We start from the raw sequence: 22,812 nt of genomic DNA, 5'->3' as shown, positions 1-22,812 counted from the left end.
ATGTGCTTGGGCAGACAGACCACAGGTGAGTGCTGTGGGGCCTCCTGGGATAGGTCTCTCGCCTCTGGCTCTTCCCCTGTGGTCTCTGAAAACAAGCTGTAGTAGGACGTTCAGAGAGACGACAGTGAGAGCTGAGGTCAGTGGAGAAAGATGTCCAGCCACACAACGTTTGTGAAACCCCCAGTAGAGGGCCGTGGAACACTGAAGGCTGGGAGTCTAGTAGTGAGTTCCTAGTTGCGAGCTGAGCAACCTGTGGGGCCGGGAATGGCCCCTGCATGGTTTTGCAAGAGTGCACCTCTGCTCTGTGACGTAACTGCTAAAATCCACGGTATTTATGATTGCTGGTGCCCAGCATATGGAACAATCATTCATGAGCGCCATATATGTGTAAAGAAACTGGAGGCCCAGAGTTGTGCTCAGGGGTCTGAAGGAGCTCACAAAACACCAGTCCTCACTCCGACTGTCCACTAAAGTGCTGTGACACCATGCCCTTTGCTAACATCCTGGTGCACAGTAGGTGCAAGAAGTAACAGGGGACTGGTATTATGCATCTGTAGGTCATGCAAGTGTATGGTTATGGGATCAGTGAGATTCATTTCAGATTTCCCCTAGTAGAGCCGGGTATACGATGGAGGCTGCAGAACCACCTCCCATGCAAGCAAAGTGTATCGCTAGCATTCCTGAAGCTTTTCTGAAGCACCATACATTAAGGTGTGAAGGATGGAGACAGAGCTCCCTTTAGAGATGTAGCAGTGTGTTTTCAACTCTGTCTTGCCTCATTTTTCCTTCTGTAGTACTCCTGTTGCTATAGATGGATAGTGTAACAAGACAGAGAACGGGGTATCCTATGTAAGTATAGGGTGAACCCTTCTTTTGGAGCCTGCATTTTGTCTCTCCCAGAGGTGCTACTTCAAAACGCTGGTGGCTGTCAGGTGATGTCACTCATTGTGCCTTTTTTAGAGGGTGCTCTCCTTTGAGATACCCCTCATCCTTCCCTGCTGTGGGACTTTCACCTGAAGACAGAGACTTGTGATCTTAGAAGATGGGTGAATAAACTGAGCTCCTTGGCTCAAACCAGTTCAGAAACAGTGACGGTGGAATCAGCATTCCCTGTCTGGCACAGGACTGTGAGAGAGTCCTTGAAACTTTTTCAAATGGTTCCGCGATTTCTCGTTGATAGAAGAGTGCCCGCATAGTGTCATGGAACGTCTTGATATTCATGAGTCTACCTAGCATGATGAGAGAGGGGAGTGGAGGGCCCACTGCAGGAGGAAATGTACCCAGAGGAGAAGACCATCTGTGGTGACCTGGAAGAGGAAACTGGTCCAAAGAGTGGACTGGTTGGAGGGACTTTGCGGGAACTGCTATGCAACTACACTGCGCCCCCTATTTGAGCCTGGTGCACTGTACTGAAGCTCTCAAGTGTGACTCCTGCCCGGGGTCACCCAGACCAGGGGGTATTTCGCAGGAACTGAGTTGTAAAGTGGATCTACCTGCCTCTATCTTGTGCACCTCGTGCACTGCTTTGAAGACGAACATTATGACTGTGTTCTGTCTTCCTTGTGCTGTACCTCAGAGAAGTGTGCTGTGTGGTGGCCACCCATGAGCTTTGACCAACCCAGGCCCCGGAGAGACTCAGGGTCAGTGATGAGTGCCTGGGTCTGCACTCATTACTGTTTGTGATAGATATATAAACACTTACCTTATACATACATATATAATACTTACATTTTCCAGTGTAATGGAATGCGTTGTAAAGCAGTTCCTGGTATAAATATGCGTGGTAAAGGCATGCGTGCTAAAGGCGCATGTGTTGTAACATTGCGTTGTAATGGCATGCGTGGTATAGACCGCGTTGTAATAGCTGTTTCCCTTGTAAGAGCCACATACATGCATCACACACCCAGCAAGGACTTTATGCTGGGGCCCTGTGGCAGGTGAGAAAGAATGCACTAAACACAAATTGCAGATTTTGGGCCTCATTTTCAACTGCTAAAAAGTTGGGTATTACTAAGAAACTGATGTGTGGTTCAGAGACACAGTAATCTGTTTAAACTTCCCTCTGTGGGCCTGAACCTGAAACCTGCCTGTACAGATCACTACTACTTAACCTGTATGGCCTTGTTGGAACCCTGAGTACCCTTGAATAGTCTGTTGTCTTATGTAACATAGAAGACTCCCAGTTTTCCATTTTAAAGACAGACAGCATTGTGTTTTTTGTATTTAGTTTCAAAATCAGAAAGTTACAGAAAATCCGGCTTATTTAAGGCGACTATCCATTCTATTATTCATGAAGCCCAGGCCAATAGCTGTGCATTGTGAAAACGTGGGGAATTAATAAAACACAGCATGAGACCTGCTTAAATGACTGCAAATCTCAATGCATGCTTGTGCTACAATGCTAATATTCTCATTTGTGTCGACTGTTTTATCATATTTGATTGTTTATTGTGCTAAAAAAACATGCCTGGCATCAAAGTGCAAGTGCACATATAGCTTTTTTTTTAAATGTAGAAATATTCAAGTTCTGACTTCATTTATTCACAAAATACTAAATTAATATGGATCAATACCAACAAGTTGGGCAAACTATTAAATACTGATGAATGCAGACTGACGTGTTGAAAAAATAAGTACTATAAAACCAGGAGCCCTAGTAATAAATAACTTTTCCATTTTTGTAAGTCTAAATGACTGGGCTGGACAGTCATTATTTAATTCTGTTGTGTAATTGTTGAGTTCTAAGTCTAAACCCCCACATTATGTCCCTGAGAAGCCTGGTGCTGGTGCTTTGCCACCCTAACAGTTCAGTTCTGAAAGGGTGTAGTTAGTGCTCAGGTTCAGTAAAAGTGTAAGTCCAGTACATCAGTGGTAAAAGGCCTCCCTTGTGGCCCAGTAACTCCTGCTTGTCTCGGATCCCCAAACCATTCAGTCAGTTCCTCAAAGATATGAGCTCCTGAGGAAGGATTGCCAGGCTCCATGGGAGATGCCATCGAGTGACACCCCTGATGAGAGCTCAGAGACCACAGGGGAGGATAAAGGGGCTCGGAGGGCAGCACTCTGGGCGAGACCACTGGTGATGGGTCATTGAGACCCAGGTAAGGCTCAGAGAATCTTTCTGGATTAGGTGTTTAAAAAAGGGTTGTAAAAGTAAAGTAGAATGAGCTTTGTTAATGGTTTTACAACTACAACCTGTGTCTGCCGTGTTTTGTTGCTCATGCAAACTTTGTTAACTGGGTGTGTCTTTTTGAGCTAATGCATCAAGCAGTCCTGGCACTGAAGTGAGTTTTTGTTGTATTACTGCTTATTCAGCTGCAACTGTGTACTCTGTCGGTACTTAAGAAGAGTGGTTTTAGTCACTCAAAAGAGCTCATCGCCACTTGTGAGTGTTTAATGAAACCTCAAGATCACATGAGCTTCTAGAACAGGGTGGAAGTGAATGCGCTCTCACCCTGGGGAGCTCGACTACACCTCATACTCTGGGGGGTCCTCGTGTCCATTTCTTCTGTAGCTCACAAACCTTTAATAGAAGAAATACATACATTTTCACATTTAACCGAAAATTGCAGCAGACTTGATTGTTGACACTCTTATTGCGGTGCTTAGTTTTCTTTCCGGGTCTAAAAGACTAGTATCTGGAGCACAGAGGGCCTCCCGGAGGAGCTTTACAGTGCATGGAATCATACCTCCACCACCATGATTCCAACATGTTTGATACCAAAGACAACAGGGTTAGTTATATCAAGTTTAGAGATAGCCATCGTGTAACAGCACATGACCACTCTATATATTGTAATGGCTGATGCACTTACAACCTGGGCGAATGGACTCCGAAGGTTGTAGGGGTGTCCTGCTCATGCCGGGGGTCCCTCACACTTATAACCGAGCACCCAGCCTTTGGGATTGAAAGGCTTGCCTTACGAGTGACATATAGATTTTAAGTGTAGTGAGCTCAGATATAAGGAAAGTTATATTTGTTGTAAGTGGTGCTAGCACCAGCTTACACAGGCTGCAATGGTAAGACTGCAGTCGCAATTTAAGTGGTCGCCTATCAATCAATCAAATAATTTGTAAAGCGCACTACATACCCACAAGGGTTTCAAGGTGCTGAGGGTGGGGAGAGGGAGGGTGCTGTTGCTACTGGTCGAACAGCCAGGTCTTGAGTTGTCTCCTGAAGGTTAGAAGGTCTTCGGTTTGTCGTAGGATGAGGGGAAGGGTGTTCCAGGTCTTGGCGGCGCGGTGGGAGATGGATTTGCCTCCGGCTGTGGTTCTGCGGATGCGTGGGATAGTAGCCAGGGAGAGGTCTAAGGAGCGGAGTTTCCTGTTGGGTACGTAGAAGGAGAGTCGACTGTTGAGATAGGCTGGGCCGGTCTTGTGGAGTGCCTTGTGTGCGTGGATCAGGAGCTTGAAGGAGATTATTTTGTCGACAGGGAGCCAGTGCAGGTTCCTTAGGTGGGGGGTGATGTAGTCGCGGCACGGGACGTCGAGGATCAGGCGTGCAGAGGCATTCTGGATTCTTTGTAGTCTATTGATAAGCTTGGTCGGGGCTCCGGCGTAGAGGGCGTTTCCGTAGTCGAGTCTGCTTCTGACTAGGGCCTGGGTGACTGTTTTCCTTGTGTCTGTCGGGATCCATCTGTAGATCTTGCGGAGCATACAGAGGGTGTTGAAGCAGGTGGAGGAGACAGCGTTGACTTGTTTGGTCATGGTGAGTTTCGAGTCGAGGAGGACTCCCAGGTTGCGTGCGTGGTTGGTTGGTGTGGGGGGTGTCCCCAGCGACGCGGGCCACCAGGAGTTGGGCCCGAGGATGAGGATGTCCGTCTTGTCTGTGTTCAGCTTAAGGCGGCTATCCTCCATCCAGTCGGCTGACGGCCTTCATTCCTTGGTGGAGGTTGGATTTAGCGGTGAGGAGTCCTTTGTGAGGGAGAGGATCAGTTGCGTGTCGTCGGCGTAGGAGATTATGTTGAGGTCGTGATGTCGGGCGATGCGTGCGAGCGACGCCATGTAGACGTTGAACAGCGTTGGGCTGAGGGAGCATCCCTACGGGACGCCGCAGATGATCTCGGAGGCTTCGGATCGGAACGGGGGGAGGCGGACTCTCTGGGTTCTGCCGAAGAGGAAGGAGGAGGTCCAGTCCAGGGTCTTGTCTCGGATCCCTGCGTCTTGGAGTCATGTGCGTAGTGTGCGGTGGCAGACGGTGTCGAATGCGGCGGAGAGGTCCAGAAGGATGAGGGCCGCCGTCTCGCCGTTGTCCAGTAGGATCCTGATGTCGTCTGTGGCGGCGATGAGGGCGGTCTCGGTGATGTGATTGCTGCGGAATCCTGACTGGGAGGGGTCCAGGATGCTGTTGTCTTCGAGGTAGCCGGTGAGCTGGATGTTGACTATCTTCTCGATGACCTTAGCTGGGAATGGAAGCAGGGAGATGGGCCGGAAGTTTTTCAGTTCGCTCGGGTCCGCATTGGGTTTCTTCAGTAGGGCGTTGATCTCGGCGTGTTTCCAGCTTTCAGGGAAGGTCGCGGTCTCGAAGGAGAGGTTGATGATGTTGCGCAAGTGGGGTGCGATGGAGCTGCCGGCTTTGTTGAAGATGTGGTGTGGAAAAGGGTCAGACGGTGAGCTGGAGTGGATTGTGCCCATGGTCTTGATTGTGTCTTTGGTGCTCACGTTGGCCGAGGTTGTCAGGGGGTCGTGGTCGTTGGGGTGTGGTGGGTCTGGCGTGTTGGGGCCTGTTAGGGTCGTCCGGGGGTTGAAGCTATCGTGGATGTCGGCGATCTTGCAGTGGAAGAAGGTGGCGAGGGAGTCGCACAGGGCTTGCGACGGCGGGATGTCGTTGGCGTTGGAGCTGGGGTTGGAGAGTTCCTTCATGACGTTGAAGAGCTCCTTGCTGTTGTGTGCGTTGTTGTTGAGGCGGTCTTTGAAGGAGGGCCTCTTGGCAGTCCTGATGAGGTGGTGGTGGTTGCGGATGGCGTCTTTGTGGGCTGCGCGGATGCCCGGCGACTTCTCGCTGTGCCATATGTTCTCCAACTTCCGGCAGATGCGCTTTGACGCTAGGAGTTCCGGGGTGAACCAGTTAGCTCTCTTACTGGTTTCTTTGAGGGTTTGTTTTTTCAGCGGGGCTAAGGTGTTGGCGCAGTCATCCATCCATCGTCTGAGGGTGCGCACACCATCGCTGGGGTTGGTCGGTGGGTTGAGTGCGAGGTTTGTCAGTAGTTGTACTTCGGTGATTTTGCCCCAGCAGCGACGGGGAATCTGTAGGGTGCGGTGATCTGCGACGGGTTTCCGGATGGTGAAGTGGATGCAGTGGTGGTCGGTCCAGGTGGGTTCGCAGACGTGGCTGAAGGAGACGTGTGGGCTTGAGGAGAAGATGGCGTTGATTGTGTGTCCGGCGATGTGGGTCGGCATCGTGACGAGCTGTTCCAGTCCGAGGTTGGCTATCAGGGTGAAGGAGTTGCTGTCGTTGTTGTTCTCCAGATGGAAGTTCAGGTCTCCGAGGAGGATGGAGTCGGTGGAGGTCAGTGCGTGCGTGCTGATGAAGTCGGCGATGGCGTCGCAGAATTGTGGTCGGGGTCCGGGTGGTCTGTAGACAAGGGTGCCTCTTAGGGTGGTCTTGGGGTCCGTGTGGATCAGGAAGTGCATGTGTTCGGTGGTGCTGAGAGTGTCGTCGGTGTTTGTTGAGACCCCGACGGTCTTCTTGTGGACGATGGCGATTCCTCCTCCGACTCCGTTGATGCTGTCTCTGCGGGCGATCTTGTATCCGTCAGGGCTGGCTATGGCGATGTCTGGAGAGGAGGCTTCGTTCATCCAGGTCTCGGTCAGGAAGGCGACGTCTGGAGATGCGGTGTCGAGTAGGTCCCAGAGCTTGACGGCGTGTTTGCTTGAGGAGCGGGTGAGGATCAGGATGCATCGGAGCTGGTTGTGTTTTGTCGAGGCGGGTGTCTCTGCGTCTTCGATGCAGGAGAAGCTGCAGTTCTGGAAGGCGAAGGGACCGTGGGTGAGCTTCGGCGTGGCCCTGCAGCAGGTGGGGGTTCGTCCTGGGTTGAGAGCGATGAGGGTGCTGGCGTCGTATCGCAGGCGGTCTTCATGGCTGGTGCGGGGGCCAGGGGTTCTGGTGCTGGGCGCGGACGGGCGCAAACAGGCTTGCCTTAGGCGCGCCTTCGTCGCCCCATTGGCGTGCCCGCTGCGTGCGGCTGCCATTTTAAGGGGAAGTGGGAGGGAGGAGCAGCTGGGAGGCGGGAGGCGAGTCGCAGGGGGCAGCGAATGGGCGCGGGGGTGTGGATGCAGCAGCGGGAACGGGAGCGGCGCGAGCAGGCACAACAGGGGGCACAGAAGGCAAGTGGGCAGCGGGGCACAGAGGAGCAAAGGGCACACAGGAACGGGGGACAAGAGGCAAGTGGGCTGCGGGTCACAGTGGAGGAAAAGGGCACACAAGAACGGGGGACAAAAGGCAAGTGGGCAGCGGAGCACAGAGGAGCAAAAGGGTACAGAGACACTCACTCAGGGAGTGCAGGTGGAGCTGCAGTGGGGGGGGGCGATCTACCTGGCAAGGTCAAGGCCTATGGGTGGCATAATCATGCTGCAGCCCATGGGAGACCCCTGGTGTACCTATGCCCTGGGTACCTTAGTATCATTTACCAGGGACTTACAAGGGTACACCAGTAGCGAATCTGGAGTGTACCCAAGTACTCACCATGACCAATTTAGGGGAGAAGCACAGAGACTGGGGTCCTGATTAGCAGGATCCCAATCAGACTAGCCCGTAAAACATAAAGACACCAGAAAAAAGTGGAGGTGACCATGAAAACAGATCCTACTTTCCTACAGCAACTCCTTGGGTGCAGTCATCTTCAGCACTATAGAATGTTCTATTTTTAATTTTGCTTTTCTAGGCTCCAGTCTATGCTTTTGCAAATGTTTTCGTTATTAGCTGCTCTATCTGCCTGCACTTTCAGGTTCAGGTTGTAATGATCACAGGTGCCTCAGGTAAGAGCATGATGTTTTATTCACCTAGCACTGCCTTATCTTCTATAGCATGCCTTAACCACCTAGCTCCCATCTGCTCCCCTTGCTAACATTTGAGGTTTTTTTAGACCCGAAAGTATCAGAGCTTTTTACACGAGCACCAGTTGCATTTCAGTCAGACACATTCATTTTTTTGTTTTGTTAGGCATGGGAGATTAAGTGATTTGCCCAGAATAACAGGATGTTGAGCATCCATGCCGAGACGCAAACACGGTTCCTCAGCTTCGAGGTCGACCGCCCTAGCCGTTAGGCCACATTGTCTCCCCATTCAAAATACAGCACACAGTAATCCAAGCGCACAGACACATGAGCATATATTGAATTGGACCGGATTAAGATGAGAGATTGCCCCTGCATCAAAGTACGTTATTGGGGAAAATGATGTGTCCCGATACTTTTATCTAAAATCTTTCTCTGTCTTGTTTCAAAGTGTAGTTATGAGTGCATGAGGATCGAGAGAGAGGAAGAGAGAGTCAAAAGGGAGCATGATACAAAGACAGAACAGAGCATAATAAACATGAGAAACATTCACGGTCACTTTAGGAATTACACAGGGATCATGCCTTTCCCCTACACTTTTCAACCTTTTCATGGAACCACTCACTGATCTCTTCAGCTCATCCAATGTACATTATCACATGTACACAGATGACACTCAACTCTACATTAAAATCCACTCACTTGAGGATATCAAATCTCTCAATTCAACGCTTCAAAAAACGCAGACGTGGTTGGCCGAAAACCATCTGAAACTAAACACCCTCAAAACTGAATACCTCTTAATCGCTCCCCCCAACCAATTGACCACCATCCTTGATTGGATGAACCACCTAACAGCACTCAAATGTCAACCTCTCATTATCGACTCAGCGAAATCACTCGGAGTAACCCTGGACAGAAACCAAAACATGCGTAAACACATCAGCGCAGCTACAAACGCAGCAAATCTTCAAATAAACACCTTGAGAAAAATGAAACCATTCCTGCCCGCAAATGATTTCAAGCATGCAGTGCAAGCTCTAGTAATTCCCAGCGTGGAATATGGGAGTGTCACTCTCAGAGGCCTTCCTAGAGCGACAACGGCCCCTTTAAGAGCGCAATCAACACTGCTGCCAGACTCATCACTGGTTCCCAAAAAAACAGCCACATCTCCCCTGACCTTCAAGCCCTCAACTGGCTACCTTTCGATGCTAGAATTCATCTGAAAATCACTTGCATGACGCACAAAGCACTTCATCACAAAACTCAGAGCTATCTAGCTCATAAATTAGTATTATCCTGTGGTAATAGATCTACCAGGAGCTCCAGAAATCTCCTACTGAAACCACAACGCTTTGCCAAGAAAAAAGCATACATTCGGTCCTTCTCAGGAATGGCTCCCAGGATTTGGAATGCTTTGCCCCCTGAAACGAGACAGAACCCGTCTACTGCATTCTTCAAAAAAGAAGTGAAGGCTATTCTGATGGCTAAATTTACTTGAACTATTTATATGTACCTGTAATATATCTGTTAGGTTGCTTTAGTAATATTTTGTATTAGTCTCACCTACATTCTCCCTACTTGTTTTTGTTTTCTGTATACTTACACCAACCCTGTAAAGCTCTCTGATACCCATTAGGGTCTTGTTCTCGCTATATAAAACTTTTGAATAAATAAATAAACATTGCATCTGTACTCTGTAACAATATTACGCAGGATTTCTCTGCTCTCCCATTCGTATGTAACACCCTCTCTTGTCTGCTCCTACATTAGCAAGTGAGTAATGGGTCCTAACGCAAGGAAGCAAATGGCCCCCTGGCCGCTGTGTGATATGTTAAATACACTCAGTGTTCATTGGGCCCCATACATACATACCAAGACACCGAATTCAGGCTGGCGACTCCCTATTTGTAAAGCTAAAAATTGCTTTAAGTTGCCATCTACGTGAAATTGCATTCACGTCAATGGAACTGAATGGAGAAAATATAGTCCTCCCTTTTTCCTCTTCCTAAATATTGACAAGTAGGCCTCTGGACGTAGGTGCGAATGTATCCATTGCACCGATGGAAGCCACGCCCCTGACAGCTGCATATGCCAAGTAGCCACGCGCCGGGGAACAGGTCCTACGACCAATCACTATTCCTGTTTTTTCACACATCTGGCCCTTTCTCGAACTGTCACTACTGAGGTCCAATCAGAAGAGACCTGGGCGGGGTCAATGAGCAGATTCTCGAAGCGTCTAGTCTGTTCCTGACGCAGCGGCCCATAGAGCTTATCAGTGGACCTTAGGAAACGCCCAACACCACAAGAGGCTCGTCATGTACTGACCAATTAGAGACGAGGAGCGTGTCCATGTAAATAACTATTTGTCGGGACAATTGTAGAATTCTCAGGATGCTTCAATGCTGTCAGCTCATGTGCGCATGCGCGCTTCTTGCCCGCCTGTGCCGATCTGACAGGTTCCAGAAAGGACGGGAAGCCGCGCGACCCGCATCTAGCATGTAACTTGTCAAAACGTAACACCAGTAGTCCACTAAGAAATAAAACGTTCTAATAATTTTTTTCTTTGAAAACTGTTTGCGTTTCGGCAGGAAAAGCGTTTACAATTAAAATAAATTCCGTTACGACAGTAACATTGCATTCTGGGACATTTATTCCTGATGTAATATGATAGGAAAAATGCTGTTTCTCAGTCACGTGATTCGTAAGAGTAAAGTTTTGGACTGGATGAAAGATATTTCTTATATTGAAGGCGACGCTGCAACTTTAGATACATCGTCTTGTGTTTTGGAACAGGTTGTTCTATTCAACACTGAGGCGCATAGGCGACTTTCTCATCCAAGATGGCCGCCCAGGAGTAGGACGTGGATGAAGGCTTTAGTCCCTTTTCTGTTATGTCCGTCTGTGTAGTGACATCAGGGTTATCACTCGTCTTTGATTGGTTGTTACAAGCTGGCAAACGCTAGAAGCTTCCCAGCCGAAGAAACCTCAGGAACGTTCGGGAATGGAGTCGAAGGGTGGGAGGGCTGGGCGCGCAGTGATTGGCTGTTATCGCACGAGCCCCTCGGCATGCAGAGTATAAATATGCCGTGTTGCCTGTCAGCTGGCATTCCTCAGAGAGGTACATCGAAGAGAGGGAGACAGATCATACAGGAATCCTGACCCGGAGGAGACTGCAGCGCAAGTCTAGCGCTTGAAGGCGAGAGGTTGACGCGAAGCTGCATAGTCTGAAAAGGCTACATCACAGACGCGCATCCGCAGAAGTTTGACCAGCTCACCTGCCGAAAAGAGCACATCTCAGAGACTTGTACCAGGGTGCAATTCTTGAAGATATTCAGCTGTTTCCAGAAGAAAGAATTTAAAAGGAGACTGCGAAGCATCTTGAAGCGAAGCTCACTGCTCAGACAACACTGCAGAAAATGACTGCACCCAAATAGTGACCACACCGTCATCCGCTCCACACAACACGCATGCACAGATGTCACCCAAAGATTACACTGACACTTTCATTATGGGTGAAGAACTGTCGCAGGTTTATTTCATACAACATAAGTATGACGATAAGTGGGTTAGCTTACGGGCGATCCAGGGCAAGCAGCCCCTCGCTGCTCCGCCCGCCTTGCGAGCCAGCACGCAGGGTGGGTCGATGCCCTGCAGTGCGGCACATTTTTCCAGATCCTCCTTTGGATCACGTGATCTGTCTAATACTCCCGCCCCTTTTAACGGGGGCGGAGCGTGTTGTGGCACACCCCCGGTTGGTCAGGCCCCCCAACCGCCCGTAGGACTAACGGGGCGCCGTCGCGGTCTTCCCAGAACCTCCTTCGGCTCCCGGACCTTGGCTCGGGCACCCTTACTGTGCCGGACAGGGGTACCCTTACTGTACCGCCTGTCGCAGAGGTACCCTTACTGTACCCTTCTGCCTCCAGATCGCCCTGTAACTCCGCCACAGCTCTGGGGAGGCTCCCGTCGATGCCAGAGCCCCCCTTCCCTCTTGCTACTACTGATGCCCTGCCCCTGAGAGCGCCTCTTGCACGTCCAGCAAGAACATGTCCATCCCTACCCTGGTCAGGTGTACCCCATCAGGCTCATAGAACCCCTCCAGCCTTCCTAGGAGCAATGCATGTCTGATGACAACCCATGCCCCAATTGATGTATTGAGAGTGCCATGGTTCCCAAATTGCTGCTGCTTCGAGGTTTGGATGATGTCTCGACAGGGCAAAACATTTTACGTAACTGCTGTGTGGACGCCGTTTATCATGGCTCCGGATGAAGCTACTATGACTGACTGAGCTGCTGAAGAATACGTATCTCTCAGCTCGAGGACCAAAATTTGTGAACGTTTCCCAACTCCCTGGCTCCAAGGAAAGGCTGAGCGAGAAGGGCAACACCTACATCTGTTTCCCAGGCTTGAAAATATGGCATTGGTACCAAGGCATGGTGAAATAGGTGCTTATGGACCTGCAATCCGATTATGATTTTCAATTGCAAATGAGGGGCCTTCCTGGCTTCAGTGTGTTTCCAAACAGCTACAGCACAATAAAGCAAGGTGAAGGTAACGGGAGAGAAACCACCTCCCCTACGTATATAAACACAAGCTGACATCACGGGATCTCAGGGGGGGGGGGGGGAGGGTCCTTGAAAGCCGTGAGCATCAGACAGTATGAGGGGCAACAGCCTCTGCCTTTGTACTCTCACCCAGCACACGGGAACATATGCTCACTGTCCCTGGCTGCATCATGTCACTGTCTCTGGATGGGTAATGCCACAACCTTAGCTGGTGACAGTGTTGTTGGCAAATGTGTCGTAGAGACAATCTCACCTTCCTACGGCATGCCAGTACAAATAACCCCATCCCAATCTTTTCTTGCTCCCCACTGGGACAGCGTATACAGTTTCGTTGCTGGTTGAATAGGAGCTAGATTTTAAACTTTATTGCTGCTGCAAGGAGTTAATGGTTTGCCTACAGACCTTGTTATACCAGCGTTGTTGCGTTATGGTAATTTGTGGCACCGACATAGTGGCTTGAAAAAAGAAACCTCTTATTTTATCAAATAATTTGGTGTGAGCCCCAGTTATGATTTAATGTACATCTTCATAGTTGGCAGTGTCCATCTTGCCAATACCTGGGTCACGTCTGCCTTAATTGATGACAATACATCTGGCTTTTCCGCTAACTTTGCCCATTTAACCTGTCAAATGTCGTTGGAAGGCAACACAGCTCTGGTCATGCTCATTTCAGAAGGTGTTAAGCCCTTTCCATTATTAGAAAGTTTAAGTGCAAAGTCCAAGAGATATGGTCGCTCTCTGCTCTCTCAATTATGACCATGTAGATGAGGGCATGCCATTCTGGGGTGTCTGGTTGAAGTATGCACAGGTAATGGACACTCTCCCCCGTGTAGTGCTGTGAAACGAATGAAATGGTACATCAAATTCAGTCAGCCACCCCACTAGGCGGAGGCTTGGACTCCCTAACCTCTGCTAGTGTAGAACCCGGTCACACCTCCAGTTCATTAGAATTTAGTAAATTCCCGACATTGACGACCCCCAGGGGCCTGGTACTGGGTTGTGTATATGCGGCCCTATATCACCTTGGACACTTAGCTTGGGGTGGATGGGTGTCAACCTAGCCTGGCTGAAGTGCAATACCTTTGACAATCACTCCTGACCAGATGTGCCAACGCAGGTAGAAGTAAGGGGTATCAAGCCCGCCTTGCTTCCTTTCTCAGTTCAACACAGGTCGAAAAAGATGCCCCTTCCAGTCACTGGTTTTAGGCCCTGGAAGGATAGCCCGTGGGGCAGACAGGTCTGTTGGAACCGGCGGTGAACCATATCCCCTGGCAGGATATCGGGAATGCCAAATGGTCTATAACCCCTTGTCATTATTTGTGCTCTAACGCTGTGTTTACCAAACCTCTTGCATCGCAGTTACACTTACTGGGGGATTAGTGTGCTGTGCTCCTCGCCTGTTTGCTCGCAATTGGTGATGGTCCCTCGAGGGGTGAAAGGTCAGGGCCTTATCCCTGAAGCTTAGCCATGCGGCATTCTACGGGAAATCTACAGCATTGCTTTGTAACGCTGCCCCTGGTTCCACTGTGAATTATAGTCGATATGCTCTCCCTCAGTTTGGACAAATCTCAGCTGATCGTACGCCTGCCTAATTCCCAGGGCCGACTGGTTTAATGCTTTACACATGGAATTGCCCACGAATGTGGCCTTGCACTGAAACTTCACTGGGTTTTCTCAACTTTTTTTTTTTTTTTTTTTTTTTTTTTTTTAGCGCTAGAAACGCCCCCCGTGCTTACTAAAATGGACCCGTTCCTTAGTTTCCAGCACACAATGCACTTAAATGTCATCTGGCCCTGTTGCCTATCAAACAACAGTGACAGCCTCTGTCACCTTCATACAATACATAAACAGACCTCACAAGGTCGCAGAAAAGGCAAGCCAGGCTAGGTCTCGGTAAACCCTGTCACTCTGTGCTTTCCCTGGCCTCCCTGTGGAACAGGGAGAATAACCTCAAAGATGTTAAGTATGACCCACAAACCCAGGCCTTCTACATGTCTCAAAACAGCTCAGGCTGCAGGCTTCTGTATAGACTAAGCTGCCACTATGCCTGATTTGAAAGAAACCTTACCCCAGCTGTTTCCGAATAGCAAGGCAAAGATGAAAGACAGCAGCATCTCGTGACTCATGCGTTGAACTCATAATGTTAACATTGGTAGATCGATTTCTTTGTTACACCTTTCCACAAGCTGACCATTGCATTATGGTTGAGACTGGGTTTTGGGCTGAACCTTGACCTACTTGTATTCCTGCTACCAAGATGACATATCTATATATACTCTCTTATCCTGTTGCACCACTTGGGACCCATAACTTAGGCCCTTCGTACCTACAGGCATTGCACTAATGCCAATGAGATTCCCCCCTTGTACCGGATAACCCTAATAAATGCTGGATTTTGGGACAAAGATACCAGGGAACCTATGTAAAGGGCCTTCCAGTGCGTGTGAACCCATGTCATTGCGATTAGTAACTGTCGCTCAGTTTGAGCTAAAACATGCGACTTCATTCATACTAATCAATTAGTCAGCAAAGCATGCTGGAGATGAAGGAATGTGTGGCCGGCCCAAGGATATACAAAATGAGCCACGGCATTGCATGGTTCCAGAGACATGGCTGAGTGAAGCGGCCTCACGACTTTCGTGACCGTGCAGTGCAGGTACGACTGCCCCTCAAAATTTAATTTAACTGACAACACAAAGATGAAGCCCTACATGTGTACATACGGACAGCTGCTGTATTGCTGGCGGCGCCAGAGTCTGCATAAGACACTGCATAGGGGCATAAGCAATGTGGGTTTTTATTCCTATTAACTGCGTGCCTATGCACGATGCTGCCGGGTCGATACCGAAGGCTGTTGGCACCGGTGCACCACAATGCAAGCTCGCCTGTATCACAAGAACCTTCCCCAACTTGGACACACACAACCGCCTCTAGTGTCCTGCCATGTCATCTATTCTGAATCTTGGCTAACGAAACTACCATTGGCCAAAGCTTGGCGATACTGGCCCCTGTGCCAGAATGTTGTTGGCGCCCCCCCAATGTCGCCTCCCCCACAGATTCTCTCACTAGCCCCCTTTAACAGTTGACCAAGTTTCCATAACCACACTCTCAGATGCATTGGGTTAGTTATCTAGCGCCACTCCTACCAGTGTCGGGTGTCCGAGAACTTCGCATCTCACACAAAAACCACCGAGCCAATAGATCATATGCATGTGAATCAGTGTATAGGAAATGTTACCTGAGCCAAAGGACTCAAAGTGTAGGAGACTTGTGTCTTCCCAACTGGAAGGCAGTATAGTTTAAGGCTGCTTTGATAAAATACTGCACACTGATGCCTTTGGGTCAGATCTGCGCATTGTAAAATTGCCCAATTTTTTTTTTTTTTTTTAATTCACTTAACTGCGCTAAACAATATTTGCCCGCCTAAGAGGGGCCTAAACTCATAGCAAAGGCACCAGCATCCTGCAGGTCCATTCTGGCCTCCCATCCAAGTGCTAACCAGTCCCTACCCTGCTTAGCTTCCATGGTGCCTGAACGTATAGCGTGTGCAGGGCTGAACACTGCATATAAACACAAAACACCGCAAATGCAGAGTGCAACAGAGGAGGTTGCTTCCCCACCGCAGCGAAACACGCACCATGCGCGTCAAGCCTGCTGTGCTCATGATGAAGGAAAGGAGAAGACGGGTGATCTAACCTGAGACCTCATGCGCTAAACAATGCTCAATAAAGTTCCGTTGCCTTGCTCATCTCTTATGAAAATCTCGGCTCAAATCCAGGTTTAGTTGCGCCCTTGCTGATCAACATAGAATCACTACTAAGTGGCGTGTTTACACCGATGCACAAGCTCGTGCCGCGGGGTTAAGGCACAGCTGCGGGGAACTTGTCCACAATGCCAGCGATGATCACGCTAAAATCTGCCTGTAGGACAGGCAGCCCCCGTACATGGCGGCCCCCGCGGTCCCCAGCGCATCTCGGCCCCCTGCAGCAGCTCCCCTCGCGTGACGCACTTTGGCCAAAACAGCCGCTCCTGGCCTATCGGTGCTATATCTAGTAGCGCTAAGACCCCCATGTCGTCCGAGGCCCGGCAGCAACCCGGCACGGCCTCCCGGCGGCACGAGTCACCGTGCAGGAAGATCCGGGCACTGAGGCGCGCTCGAACACTCCACCACAATTAATGCACGCTGCATGTGACCGCGCCCCACTCTTCCCTAGCTTACTTACATACACGGCACAAATGAACATGGTGTTCATCAAAAGGTACGAAAACTCTCACGGTCCCATGGCAAAGTGAAGGGACAAAAAGACCGCACACTGCATGTTTGCCAAGTGCAGACACTATACTGTGTAGCTAAAGATATTTCAGTATTTCAAGAAAATTACCATAAAATTACTAAAGCCAGCCACACATTCCTGAATGTATACACGAGTAAGTCACTGTCCATCGCCATATGTGCGAGCGGAAAAAAAAAAAACACCTCGAATCTGTTAAAACCAACCTGCTACGCGCTCTTACTGTCGCTCGACCATTTACACCCGCACCATTTCCAAGTATTGTTTATAGAAAGGCGGGATCGAACCCGTACTAATATATCCTTCAACACTATTTTAACCATCACATCCCGTCACCTCCATGAGAGCCTGCACCACTAAGCAACAAGGCACGTCTCCAGCGAGTCGTTCTTGACTTTGGCAGAATAACTAATGCCAGCCCCAAGCGCTCTAAATAGCCTAATCTATCAATAGTTTATAGGGGGCCCTGCGCAAGTACTCAGATAAGCAGGCGATTCCCCGCGCGCGGACCGCGCACCCCCTTTACAACGATTTCGGGCGCCGGAAACACAAAATCTTTCCTTAAATGGCTCGCATGGTGCCATCAACCTATGGCTACTGCCGCGGCTCGGTTCTTCCGTGTTCACGCGGGCCCGGTTGTGCAGATGATGTGAAAACAGGGGGAGCGGTGAGTGACTTTGTCTTGTGTGTTTGAGAGGGCTATTGGTGTATTTGGTCTGACACATGACAGACGTGTTTGTGATGACATGGGGAGTGCTGCTCTGACTGAGGGGTGGCGTTATTGTGCATGTGATGAGGGAGAACATGTCACTGTGCTTGCTTTTCATGGCTGTGGCTGTTTTGTGTCGTGCCTGTGTTTAATGTGTGCTTAGAGAAGTTTTTGTGTTAAAAAGCAAGTTTGGCTGCGCAGCGCTCGTTAAAGGGGAGATTAGGATAACTCAGGATTGAAAGTGTATCTCTGTACACCATCCTTCATATCAGCAAGGACATCAATGGAACTCTCAACCCCGCGAGACAATGCACTAAAATACACAAAAGCTCATTTTATTCTCACTGGAGAATTTAATTATAACTAGAATGTTCAGCAATTTCTTGTTTTGGTAAGAATGGCATTGGAACTAATTGTTACTTGCAAGGGCACGAGTTAGGAGTAGGTGTGAACAGAAATTTTGGATGTCAAGAATTACTTGATTTTCTGCACACATTTACTCCTATAATAACCTCATCAAATGGGGAATAACTGTTCAGACCTTGATTTACTGGGCAGTATTCCGCACTGTGGAGTTTATTACCAACGTTAAGAAACTGCCTATGAGCTCGTGGTAATTGTGTGCATAGGGGCCGATTTAAGGCAGTTGGGGATCGTAGAGGTACGGAATCGGAGAAGCATGGTTGTCAGGGGTACTATCACCTGCTTCCGCTATGCCTTATTTGACTGGCTGTGAACAAGGAACTGGTCCAGGCTTCAATGCAGCCCTTTTTTTTTTTTTTTTTAGGTCTTGGCGCGCCTCATTACTACACGGCACTCGGAAGGTTCGAGAAAGATACATTTACAAACTGATGTTGCCCCACATAAGTTTTGCTTTGACATATCAGTATATCGGCTCGGTCTCGAAACCTGTCTTGCACCCCCCCACAGGCGCGGATAACTTCCCGCACTCAGTTATTTAAAACTAATAGGTAACCTCAAAAAACAACCCCTACTGCGGGTGACAGACTATGCTCGGGCCCCCTAACCTCCAGTAGCATGCTCCGTACCACGCCGACGGGTAGCATCGATCTTCGACGACGGGCCCCTACTCGCGGAGATGGCGTGTCCTCGCGCTGAGCCAGCCCGCGAAAAACGGCTCTCGCTGATGCCCACAATAGCTGACCGACTCCAATAAACTATACTACCCACTTACTTCGCTCCGAAGATCGAACCCCGAGCCGCCCCTCCTAGCGACCGGACTCAAACCAGGCTCTCCTGCTACACGGTCCGCCTTCCTCGCCCTCCGCCGCCCGCGAAAACGGCTCTCGCCGCCATCTACAAAACTCACCACTTCAAACTACTCTGCTGCCCAAAGCAACTACACTCACCGAACCGGTGTGCAGGGCAGCGAGGAGGACCCAGCGCTGGGGCGACGTGGCGAACGGCCGGAAGGTAGCAGGATAGACCACGACTCGACCGACGGCGTGTCCGGCGCAAATCTCGCGTGGCCAAAATTCGCGTGGCTAGGAGCGCAGGAAGCAGAGGAAGCTCTGAGGGGGTGAGGCGCTTAAGAGGGGGGTCTAGCCTCGCCCCAGCCTCGCGGCACGCCTCCCCCAAGACAAACCCATTGGGGGCCTCCCCTCCCCGAGGCGCGGCCTCGCTAGAGAGGCGGAGCAGGGGGGGGGGGCTCCGACGGGCGGCCACTAGAGGGCTGCCCTGCTGATGTCCCCCTTCGTGGGACGCGGGCAGCGGCAGGAGTCGCCATTGGCATCGACCTGGGCACCACCTACTCCTGTGTGGGGGTCTTCCAGCATGGCAAGGTGGAGATCATCGCCAACGACCAGGGCAACCGCACCACCCCCAGCTATGTGGCCTTTACAGACACTGAAAGGCTCATTGGAGATGCGGCTAAGAACCAGGTGGCCCTTAACCCCCAGAACACTGTCTTTGATGCTAAGAGACTGATTGGCAGAAAGTTTGATGACACAGTTGTGCAGGCTGACATGAAGCACTGAACCTTCAAGGTGGTGAGTGATGGTGGGAAGCCCAAGGTTCAAGTGGAGTACAAAGGGGAGAATAAGACTTTCTTCCCAGAGGAGGTGTCTTCCATGGTTCTGACCAAGATGAAGGAGATTGCAGAGGCATACTTGGGACACCCAGTCTCCAATGCTGTCATCACTGTGCCTGCTTACTTCAATGACTCCCAGAGGCAGGCCACTAAAGATGCTGGAGTAATCGCTGGCTTAAACGTGCTGAGAATCATCAATGAGCCCACAGCAGCAGCTATTGCCTATGGCCTGGACAAGAGTGGCAGGGGAGAGCGCAATGTCCTGATCTTTGACCTTGGGGGTGGTACCTTTGATGTCTCAATTCTAACGATTGATGATGGCATCTTCGAAGTTAAGGCCACTGCTGGAGACACCCACTTGGGAGGTGAAGACTTTGACATCCGAATGGTCAATCACTTTATTGAGGAGTTCAAGAGAAAGCACAAGAAGGACATCAGCCAGAACAAGAGGGCACTCAGGAGGCTGAGAACTGCTTGCGAGAGAGCCAAGAGAACCCTGTCTTCCAGCACTCAGGCCAGCATCGAGATTGACTCCCTCTTCGAAGGCATCGATTTCTACACTTCCATCACCAGGGCACGCTTTGAGGAGCTGTGTGCTGACCTCTTCAGAGGGACTCTTGATCCTGTGGAGAAGGCCTTGAGGGATGCCAAGTTGGACAAAGCTCAGATCCATGACATTGTGCTCGTTGGAGGGTCCACTCGCATCCCCAAAATACAAAAACTACTACAAGACTTTTTTAATGGCAGAGAACTAAACAAAAGTATCAACCCAGACGAAGCTGTGGCCTATGGGGCAGCAGTGCAGGCTGCTATACTAATGGGAGACAAGTCTGAGAATGTGCAGGACTTGCTGCTCCTGGATGTAGCACCTCTGTCACTGGGGCTTGAGACAGCAGGTGGTGTGATGACTGTCCTCATCAAACGCAACTCCACCATCCCAACCAAGCAAACCCAGATCTTCTCCACCTACTCTGATAACCAGCCAGGCGTCCTCATTCAAGTGTATGAGGGTGAAAGAGCCATGACGAAGGACAACAATCTCCTGGGGAAATTTGATCTGAGCGGAATCCCACCGGCCCCTCGTGGTGTGCCACAGATCGAGGTGACCTTTGATATAGATGCCAACGGTATCTTGAATGTCTCTGCTGTGGACAAGAGTTCTGGCAAACAGAACAAGATCACCATCACCAACGACAAGGGCCGACTGAGCAAAGAGGAGATTGAGAGGATGGTGCAGGAGGCAGAGAGGTACAAAGCAGATGATGAAGCCCAGAGAGAGAAGGTCTCTGCCAAGAACGCACTGGAGTCCTATGCCTTCAACATGAAGAGCACAGTGGAGGATGACAAGCTTAAAGACAAGATCAGCGAAGATGAGCGGAAGAAGATTGTGGACAAATGTAACCAGACTATCGCCTGGTTGGAGAGCAATCAGCTGGCAGAGAAGGAGGAGTATGAGCACCAGCAGAAGGAGCTTGAGAAGGTCTGTAATCCCATCATCACCAAACTGTACCAGGGTGGGATGCCTGGGGGAATGCCTGGTGGGAGCTGTGGAGCTCAGGCTCGCCAAGGGAGCTCCAGCACTGGACCCACCATTGAGGAAGTAGATTAATGATAGACAATAATGGACTATTTTCATGGACTCCCATCTGTTTTTAATTACTGAATTGACAGATTTGTTTTTAAAATCAAATATGTGCTGCTAATTGAAGACCCTAATGTTTACATGAAGATTTGTTTGTTTGTATTATTCAAGTCTAGTTGTTTGAGAGATGATATGCTGTTAGCAATTTTTCAGATATTTATCAGATATCAGATATCTGATTGGATGTAACATTTCAAAGCTGGTACTTTGAAAATTTAAAATAAAATGCTATTTTTATTTTATCTTTGAAGTTGTTGGTTTCTTCCTTGTGAATAAATTGCCTTCTGTTGTGAAAATGTCTACGGGTGAACAAGTAAACATTTTGGTACATAGATATTTTCATATATTCAGTTTCTAATTTTAAGTCAGTTTTCTTTATGCTGTTTCCTGTTTGAGCGTTGTTCTGGAACATCTTAACATGGAGATAGCTATATCTTTTCCTGGGGTGGGAGCCTTATTAAACATGCTTAGGGGGGCAGGGAGGAGGATGGGGGGGGCAGCGTAATGTGAAAACAATAGACATCTAGAAAGAGCGCGTATAATCCTTCCACTGTCCCCTCACAGTATCTCTCCCTTCATCTCACCCACAGCTTTCATCTTAAGATTGTATCTTCCTCCAGCCCCCAACGCAAAGCAGGGGCTCTGTCCTTCCAGTGCTCACTTTCAGTCCCCATTTAAGTGAAACATCACACCAGCAACCAGCCCCTTTACTCAGCTCTTAAACTGACTGCATCTGCCATCCCTGTGCAGGGCATCTCTTCAAGTCCTCACCACTTTACAGTGTCTGCCATACATCCTCGTTCCCAGTGCACTATTTTCTCAGTAGCTCCCTCAGAGCTATATTTTCCTTCCAGGCCTACCACTGTTCAAGACATCTCTGAGCCCATCTAGAACAGTCATACTGGATATGCTAGTCAGCTCCCATCTCAGTTCACAACCCTCTCTCTTAGTGCAAGGTTTTCCTTCCATCCTACTCCAGTGAAACATTACCAATTGCACTTAAGTGCAAATATAAAGGCAAATTTCAACCCTTATTTAGTACATTTAGCCCTTCCATCCTGTTAAACTCCTACCTTGTTCCAGATTTTGATTACAGCCACACAGCCCAGTATTCTCAGTGTTCCTGCTAGGGAAATGTCTCCCTTTCACATGTCCCAGCGCTCCTGCCTTAATTATGTTCTCTCAGAGCTGTGTGAGAGGCTTGAATGGTGCTTGCCCAAATCTAGAGATCTGGGATAGACCCAAATGTGGACTTGGGTGGACACCAAAGAGAGACCGTCATGACTGGAAGAGATATCATGTGTGGGGTAGAGAAATCCAGGGTAGAGGATTCTCTGAAAATCTCAAGGTGGAATTCCCAGACACCCAAGGGATCTGGCTTTAGAGTCCCTAAGGAAAAGACTTTGGATGAGACTTCTGGTTAGAGCTCATAGACACCACATATGATTGGATACTGGGAGAGAGCCAGATACAGCACTCTAAAGGAGACCCAAGGTGATGATTCTGAGATCCCAAGTGAAGGCCCTGGGGACTCCCAGCTAAAGGAGCCCAGAAGGCACCA

The 22,812-nt window shown here is 49.5% G+C and overlaps 1 pseudogene; it reads left to right on the top strand.

Annotated features, from left to right (window-relative positions):
* Window positions 1-21,361, top strand: LOC146839590 (heat shock 70 kDa protein-like; annotated as a pseudogene).
* Window positions 21,362-22,812: the final 1,451 nt, after the last annotated feature.

Source organism: Triturus cristatus, chromosome 4_1, assembly GCF_964204655.1.
Source record: "Triturus cristatus chromosome 4_1, aTriCri1.1, whole genome shotgun sequence".
In the NCBI taxonomy this organism is placed as follows: domain Eukaryota; kingdom Metazoa; phylum Chordata; class Amphibia; order Caudata; family Salamandridae; genus Triturus; species Triturus cristatus.
This window is presented reverse-complemented; position numbering and strand designations above follow the sequence as displayed.